Genomic DNA, 8,134 nt, shown 5'->3' on the forward strand with positions numbered 1-8,134 from the left:
TGAATTGGTGCCCAAGTTCTTAAGCAAAGCATTTGGGTTCTATGATTACCAACAACATGGCTAATATCTGCCTCTCTCTAGAACCATTACTTCTTTTTATTTTATTTTTTAAATTACGTATTTATTTTTAAGAGATGGGGTCTTGCTATGTTGTCCAGGCCAGTCTTAAACTCCTGGACTCAAGCAATCCTCCTGCATCAGCATCCCAAAGTGCTGAGATTATAGGTGTGAGCCACTGTGCCCAATCTAGAACACTCACTTCTAATTCTTTTCTTTTTCTTTTTTTAGCCACAGAACAGGTTGGTTTATTATTTCAATAGCAAAGAGCTGAAAATGTCTGGTCCCATAGAGGAGCAGAAACTGACCCAGGGCCCTCAGTGCATCTCCACCCCACAGGGGTGCGGGCTGGGCCAGGCAGGGCCGAAGGCAGCAGGAATGGGAGTAAGAGACCGGGCCCACCAAGAAAGGCCCTGCTGGGCACAGGCAGGTGGGCATGAGAGATGATGTAGCGTAAGGACCAGGTAGGCGATGCCCATTCAGGTCTTATTGAGTGTCCAGAGTGGATCCAGAAGGCTGAGGGGGTCACCAGTGGGCCGGGCAGCCCGCAGAGCCTGCCCGTTAGGGGCCTGCAGAAAGTTTTGCTTGCTCATCCGCTGCTTTCCCCGCAAGGAGCTGTCCAAGGAGAAAGCCTCTGGGGTCAAGGACACCAGCAGCTCCAGGGAGGAGAAAGGAGGACCTGAGATGGGGGCTTCAGGCACCGGGTGTTCCTCCTCAGGCTGGGGAGCCTCAGGCAGGGATGAGGGAATGGGGGGTGGGGAGGAAGATGGGATTGGGGTGGACTCCAGGAGGCTGACTGGTGGCTGGCCTGGAGGCTCTGTGGGGCCAGGCAGGCTGGCAGCTGGGGATCCAAGCCCCCAGGGGGCGGGAAACTGAGCTTGGCATGGGTGGCCTGGATTGAGCTGATAGGCACATCACCGCCAAGGACCAGGTCCTGGGAGTCCTGAGGAAGGCGATTCTTCTGGCTGATGCTTGTGCTGGCTGAGGGCTTGCATGGAGGGGGCACACTGTGACGCTGCAAGACCTGTTCCACGTGTCTGACCGCTGCCTCATGGCAGAACCTGAGGGCAGTTTATCTTGCAGCATGTGCTTCCTCTCCTGCCGCAGGCACTGCACCAGCTGAGGCAGCTCCAGGATCCCGTTCCCAGCTTCTACCTCCTGCACAGCTGCATAGAGCGGTGCAAAGGCTCCAGTGCGGCCCACACCGGAACTGTAGTGCACCATGATGGGTGTGTGCAGCGGCCTCTGGTGCAGGTAATGTGCGTGTAACTTCTGGGTGAAGCGCAGCAGGTTGCCAGGGCTGTCATGCAGGCCTAACACAGGCCAAGTGGGGAAGTGGAGGTGCACAAGAGAGCGCGTAAGGCTCTGGTCACGGAACTGCAGACGCGGCACACGTTCCACGTGGGTTTCGGTGGTGCGGACACTGCTCAGTGCCAGGCTCAGGGCACTGTGCACCACAGGCTGGCCCCTCTCCATGGGGAAGTAGCATGCCACCTTTTGCTTCTCCATCTCGGCCTCAGACACCAGCATGACAACGACTGACACTTTCTATTCGTGCACCATGAGCCAGAAACCAGCAGCTGTGCCAGGCAGTGGGGCCTGGGTGGCCACTAAGGGTGGGCAGTATGGCGAGAGTCCCTCCACACAGCTGGCATTGATGTAGTCAACCTTGCCTGAGCGCAGCACCATGTGGTTACTGTCATAGGGCATGACGTCCTGGTGCTGGTTCTTCGGCGAATAGCAGCGGGCAATGGCGATGGAACGGCCTTAGGCATCGTGTTCCTGCGCTTCTTGCAACTCCTGCCAGATGCTGTCCAGAGTTCCCGCATCCCCCAGCTGGCCTCGAAAGGCCTCCAGCTCCTACTGCAACTGCCGTAGCCTCTCAGGATGCTCATAAGGGTCCCGCTCAATTAGCCACAGGGCCTACGGCCGACGGCCCTCAGCTGCATCCACCCTGGTAGGCTGCAGCAGGGGCTGCCCACCCCCAGGAGGCTGAGTGTCACCATGCTGGCTCTCTGGACTAGAGGAAAGCAGGTCTGCACCACAGCCCCTCGGCACAGGCACGGGGGTGGTTTTGTTGCTAGGGGCCGAGGGGATACTGGGCCAGGCCCTGGCGATGGGGCAGGTGAAGGCACCAGGTGGGGACTGGGGGAAAGCTGGCCAGTGGGTGGGGGGCCTCGAATGGAGAGAGGGGTTGGCTAGGGGCCCAGGGGCCTGGGAGAAAGGGTGAGACCGTATACCGGCGGGGGGCAGGGATGGGAAGGCTGAGGGGGCTCAGGGTTAGGGAAAGGCAGAACCCCTGAGTGGGGAGGCAGAGGATCTTGAGAGGGACCTGGGTAGAGCTGGGTGTGCAGGGGAGCTGGTGGCTGCCCCAGAACACCAGGCTGAGGAGCAAAGGGGCAGGAGGGCTGCGGAGGTAGGAGTCCTGGGGCCTGTGGCGGGAAGAGGTGTGGATGCTGGAGTGGAAGGGGCTGCTGTGGGGGCTGAGGCCCAAAAACTGCTCGTGAAGAATGAGGCTGGGGCTGGGGCCCAATCCTTGGGACTGGAAAACCTGTGGGAAGCCCAGGAGAGAACTGGTGCTGGGCTGAGGGGGCTGGGAGGGGCTGCTTGGCCCCTACAGGGCAGGTGTAGGGTGTGGGCAGTGGCTGTGGCAGTAGCATTGGGAAGCAGGTCTGTGGGGGAGGAGCAGAGCTGGGGTTCGGGAGGGGCCATGTGGCTGGAGATGGGGGCCTGAACACTAACTACGGTGGTGGTGGCTGGCCGAACTGCCATGGCCAACTCAGGGCCTGAGCATTGAGGAGGTGGGACTGAGGGCAGTCCTGCGACTGGTGGTGGCAGCCCTACCCCAGCATAGGGACTGCTCACTACGCCATGCTGGGGCGAGGGTCGGGGCACAAGGCCCAGCTCTGGCGTGTAGGCAGGGGCTGGGTAGAGGGCAGGTCCAGGTGCCATGGACATTGCCAGGGACCCTGGGGCCCTGGGCTGCATCAGGTGGGTGGGGCCTAAGACATAGTGGGGTCCTGGGCCTGTGGAACCAGGGAAGGGGCCAGGAGGAAAGTGGAGTGGGGCAGCAGTTCCCAGCAAGGTGTCAGGTGGCCGTGGGCCTGCCACCATGTCAGGAGGCAGGCTGCACAGCTCCTCCAGCATGTCTCCTGCCTCCATTGCTTCACACTCCGCCCTGCGGGGCAGCAGTGGCTTTGGGGCTGTGGGCCGTGGTGGTGGCTCCTTCTTCAGCTCCCTGTCCAGGAGCTGCTGGTGGGCAGCCTCATGGGCCTGGCAGGTGGGCTGTGCCCATTCCAGCAGAGCAGCCACCTTGCTCTCCAGGTCCACGTAGAAGTCCTTGCCTTCCTGAGACTTCTTCATCAGGTCCTCATAGGCTTCCTATGAGGCCACCAGGGTCTGTGGCGTGGAGTTCCACTTTTGGTCCAAGTCACTGAGCACCTGCCGCACGGCTGCGTGCTGCACATTGGCCTCTGTCAGCGCTCAGAGGATGTTGTCCTGGGCAGCCAGGTTCTGCTCCAGGTATACCCTCAGCTGGTCGTACTTCTTCAGCTGCTCCTCCAACAGCTTCTTCATCTCTGAGTGGTCAGTATTAACCAGCGAGGCAGTGATGTCATCCTTCTGGATAAGCTCACATAGCTGCTGCTCCAGGGACACTCGTTGGTCCCGCATCTCCTGCACCTTGGCCAGGATGCGCTTCAGGTTCTGCAGTACAGTCTTGTCTTCTGGAGTGAGAACCGGCATGGTCAGGGCTGCCTGGACATGGTCGAGTGGCCCGCTCAGCAAGCGTAGGTTGCCAACGTGCAGATTCATGACACGGTGCAGTTCACTGTTGGTGAGGAGGCCTTCTCGTGGACTTCCAAGTACTTGGTCCATTCTCGCCTCACCTCTGCCAGCTCAGCCTTGGAGACAGTCAAGCTGGCCCCCGCCTGGCCCACTGCCTCCTGGAACTTCTGTTCTAGCAGCTCGTCCTCCTCCAGCAGGTGCCTGATATCCTTCAGGGAGGCCTCCACATCTGTAAACATGCCCAACAGCACTTGCATGGACTGGTTAGGGTTCCTGACAGTGTCAGGTCGGACACTGAAAGCTACACACTTCTCCTTGAGCTGGGGTGGGATGTGGCTGTATGCATCAGGGTTGTCTACTGTCTCGGGATCCAGCTGCATTGAATCCATGAACTGGTCCAGGACTTCATTCTTGTCCTCAATCTTGGCCTTCATCTCCGGAAGCAGCTTGGCTTTCTCCTCACGGTACAGCAATGAGGCTTCACGGGCAACCATAGGGACCAGTTTGGCAAAGATGTCAGGGCCTGTAACAGCTGTTTCTGTGGGGTTCACTGGCAAGGGCTTCCCAAGGGTATTCCTTTTACAGGCTGAAGGGTGTCCAGTGTGGGGACAGCCTCATGGTAGATGAAGTCGTTGTCCTTCTTGGCAGAATTGTACTTTCCCCCAATGGCATCCATAGTAAAGCGAAGGGCATCTTGCAGGGTCAGGCTGGCCCTTGGCCAACTTGATGGCTTCATTGAGCTTGTCCAGGGCACTCTGGAAATATGCAGCCTGCTCCCTGAACTTCTGCTGTTCTTTGGCCTGTTTTCCCATGTGCAGAGGAGCCACAGCCGCAAAATAGTAGATCTTCATCTGCACGAGCTTCTTCCAGTCCTTCTGGATCCGGCCCAGCAGCGAGGCTGTGTCGGGGTTCTCCAAGGCCCGGCATGACTCTTTGTAGTAATCTACCACCTGTGCACTGATGCGGGCCACCAGACAGCTCTTCCTGTTGTTCAACATCAACTTCTCCAGGAGGCACTCCTGAGCCTGGCCCAGCTTGAGGTTGACATTGAGAGGATCTGGCGGCTCATGTCGACGCTGTAGGCTTGAGGGAAGTGCTCACCGAGGTAGGCGAAGGCACCTGCTGCACACTAGAAGTGGGTACGGGAGACCTTCATGCCCTCCTTAGACACCTGCTTGTCCATGGCCCCAGCATGGAGTGCAGTGCCCCAAGGTTGTAGAGAATACAGGCCTGCTCGTACTTGATGTCCTCTTGGGCCACAGACTTGCCTGAAAAGATCTTGGTTCAGGTGACAGGGACAGCAGCCTCCTGAGCCCATGGGGACCCGACTCTGCAGGCAGTGGAGTTGGCCGAGGTACTTGCGGAGGACACTTCAGCCCTCAAAGTCCCGTGGGACACGGACAGCATTCTGTCTGAGCAACTCCAGCTTCTTCAGTTCCTCATTGTAGGCTTCTGTGTTCTCTCCATAATTCTTCAGGACAAACTTCTTCACAGCTGACTGGGAGTGGAAGTCACTGGCCTCCTTCAAGTCTAGCCAGATCATGGGCATGCGGGGCACGGGCTCCATGGTGGCTGGTGCCAGCCAGCCACCCGGCTACTCCCCTAGTTGCTCCAGCTGCTGGCTAAGCCGCGCACACAGCCTCTAATTCTTTTTTTAACTTTAAAGAATTTTAATCTCTCTATTGGGAATATACCCGGAGGAACCTAAGTCACTTTACCATAAAGATACCCATACACGCATGGTTGCTGCAGCTCTGTTCACAACAGCAAAAACATGGAAGCAGCCATACTGCCCATTGAAGTCGGACTGGATTAAAAAATGTGGTACACATACACAATGGAATATTATGTAGACATAAAGAAAGACAAACATAAGAACTTTGCAGCAAATTGGATAGATTTAGGTTCATCATACTCAGTGATGTATCACAGAAACACAGAGTACCACATGTTCTCACTCATAAGAGGACCTTGAACAATTATCATGATATTATAAGAAAGGGATCAGCAATAGCAGGAAACTGCTATGGTGGGGGGGTGGGATTGGTAGGTGAGGGTAACTGCCAGGGGAGGGAGGGAGGGGCACACCTCATCAACTAGGGTACCTGCATAATGAACATCTGTATGCCTAACCCTGAATTGTATCCACATCTTTAAACTAAAAAAATTTTAATAAAAGAATTTTAAACCTACATAAAACATGTAAATGTGTACAAGAACAACATACTCTTCACCTAGATTCACTAATTTTTCACATTTCGCCACATTTTACACATGTCCTTTCTACAAACATACACGCATGCGCACACACACACACACAAAGAGCTAAAGAGTTTTCTTACATCATTTGTAAGTTGCAGACACCATGACCCTTCACCAGGAGATATTTTAGCATGCATCTCCTAAAAGCAGAGACATTCTCTTCAATAACCATGATACTGTTGTCCAATTTGGGAAATTTAACATTAATGACTATTTAATATACATTTCATCTTCCAATTTTGTCAACTGTTCCAATAATGTCCTTTAGAAGTGCTACTCAAAGTGTGCCCATAGGCTAGAACTAGTACACTAAAATCATGATATCAACCTGTGATGAGATAAGGACCTCCCTCCAGAATGCAAATTGGCACACAGCTTCCTTCACCAACAGTGTCTTGCGAGGGATAAAAATGTGGACTGAAACAAATGATGTGCACAGTGATGTAACTGATTCACATTTTGGTGCAAGAGCTTTTTGTGGACCTGAGGCAGACTGTCATAAGCCAACTTCTTTGCATGGTAATACTTAATAATAATAAAGAAAATTGACTTTGGCAACCCAGAATCGAGTTGTCCTGATTCTTTAATCTTCTTTAATCTGAAACAGCTTCTGAGCCTGCCTTTGTCTTTCATGGTACTAATATTTTGCAAGAAATCAGGCCAAACTAAACCTTCAATTAGGATCTGTTTGATGGTTTCCTCATGCTTAGATTCAGATTATGTATTTGTTGGCAGAAACACTGTAAATATGGTTTCCTTCTTAGTGTATCTAGAGGCTCCCAGGGTCAATGTGTCTCATAATGGGTGGTGATAATTTCATCTCTTGATTAGGATGGAATTTGCCAGATTGCACTGGAATTTCTTTTAGTCATTAATGAGTAAACTGTGAAGAAACAGCTTGAAGCTATGCAAATTTCCTGTTCCCCAATATCTTTTGACCTCATGGCTTTAGCATCATCAGTTACTCTTATCTGATTCAATTATTAGTTTGAAGTTTTCAAACTAATTATTTTTATAACTCCTCTGTTCCTTTTATATTTATTAACATCATGGGAGACTCATGGATTTTCTTTTCTCAATTGTTATTCATAATTGTCATTATTCATTGAAGATTTTTTAAAAGCTTGAAATATATATTTTTAAAATGATAAGAAAATGTATAAACTTCATTTATTTTTTATTTTTTATTTTTTTCATAATCAATATTTTTTATTATGGTTTTGTGGGGTACAGTTAAGGGTTAGGTATACAATTATGTTTCATTCAGGCACCCTGTTGATAAGAGGTGTTTCCCCATTCCCAGACAGATATTTGTTACTGTTAATCCCATCTCCCTTCCCCCCCCATAGTTTCCCAGTACTGTCAGTCATTTTCTTATAGTATTACATTGGATGTTCAAGGTCCATTATGTGAGTGAGAACATGTGATACTCGGATCTTTGTTTCTGTGAGAGGTCACTCAGTATTATAGACTCTAGTTCCATCTAGGTTGCTGCGAAATTCATGATTTTGTTCTTTTTTATGGCTGCATAGTATTCCATCGTGTATATGTACCACAATTTTTAATCCAGTCCTCTTTTGATGGGCAGCATGGTTGTTTCCAGGTTCTTGCTATTGTGAACAACACTGCGATAAACATACATGTGCAGGTATCTTTTTAAAAGAGTGATTTGAGTTCTTCAGGATATATTCCCAGTAGGGGGATTGTGGAGTCATATGGGAGGTTGATATTTAGAGCTTTCAGGAATCGCCACACTGCTTTCCCAGAGGTTGCACTAGTTTACACTCCCACCAACAGTGTAGAAGTGTTCCCTTTTCACCACACCCTCTCCAGCAGCTGTTATTTTTTGAGTTGTTGATAATTGCCATTCTGACAATTATTAGGTGGTATCTCAGTGTGGTTTTGATTTGCATCTCCCTGATGATTAGTGAGGTTGAACATTTCTTCATGTTTCTGTTGGCTGCTCGGATGTCTTCTTTTGTGAAGTGTCTATTCATATCTTTTGCCCATTTTATAATGGGGCTGTATG

General features: G+C 51.6%; 1 pseudogene; it reads right to left on the bottom strand.

Annotated features, from left to right (window-relative positions):
* Nucleotides 1–536: 536 nt before the first annotated feature.
* On the bottom strand, nt 537–5,431 carry LOC103257193 (annotated as a pseudogene).
* Between the last annotated feature and the right edge of the window lie 2,703 nt (nt 5,432–8,134).

This window comes from Carlito syrichta, unplaced genomic scaffold (assembly GCF_000164805.1).
Source record: "Carlito syrichta isolate Samal-C Ts95f unplaced genomic scaffold, Tarsius_syrichta-2.0.1 Scaffold301614, whole genome shotgun sequence".
NCBI classification, from domain to species: Eukaryota; Metazoa; Chordata; class Mammalia; order Primates; family Tarsiidae; genus Carlito; species Carlito syrichta.